This window comes from Aplysia californica, unplaced genomic scaffold (assembly GCF_000002075.1).
Source record: "Aplysia californica isolate F4 #8 unplaced genomic scaffold, AplCal3.0 scaffold00041, whole genome shotgun sequence".
Taxonomy (NCBI): Eukaryota; Metazoa; Mollusca; class Gastropoda; order Aplysiida; family Aplysiidae; genus Aplysia; species Aplysia californica.
The window spans coordinates 477,962-478,536 of NW_004797311.1; positions in this window are offsets into that span (position 1 = coordinate 477,962).

Here is a 575-nt window from a genome sequence, read left to right on the forward strand (position 1 = left end):
ATGAAGAAGGAATAATTTGCACATTTTTGGTGTGATCAGTTCAGTAGGATTGCTATTTTTTATACTTTCACACAAACCAAGGTGTTTAAAGGATTAGAGACATGCAGATAAGAGGCATGCCGACAAGTGACACAAAATCGCCAATTTTTTCTTCCTCATTTGAGAAAAAAGGAACTTTCAGATCCTATCAACTCTATGAAAATGTTCAGGTTTAACTCTTTGTGTAACACAGGATGGTATTTGACAGTATGGGGGTAGTAAATTTCAGAAAAGCACAACCTTATCAGTCAACCATACCTGGCTGACACAAAATCAAATCAGACACTTCCGCATGAGAGGGAAATATTTTGTCTTGAGACTACTAAATCACCCCCCTCCCAGTTTCAATGCAATTTCAGATTCAAAGCACTTTCAACCACATCAGTGGTTCTCAACTTGTGTAAGAAGCGAAGGACCTCAATCAAATTCCATTTTTTCAAATATCTGTACTAGTGTACTGAACTGTACTGAACCATTTTATTTCTGAGTAGATCTAAAAGGTAAAAAAGCAAACACAAAAACACTGAGGCTTCATA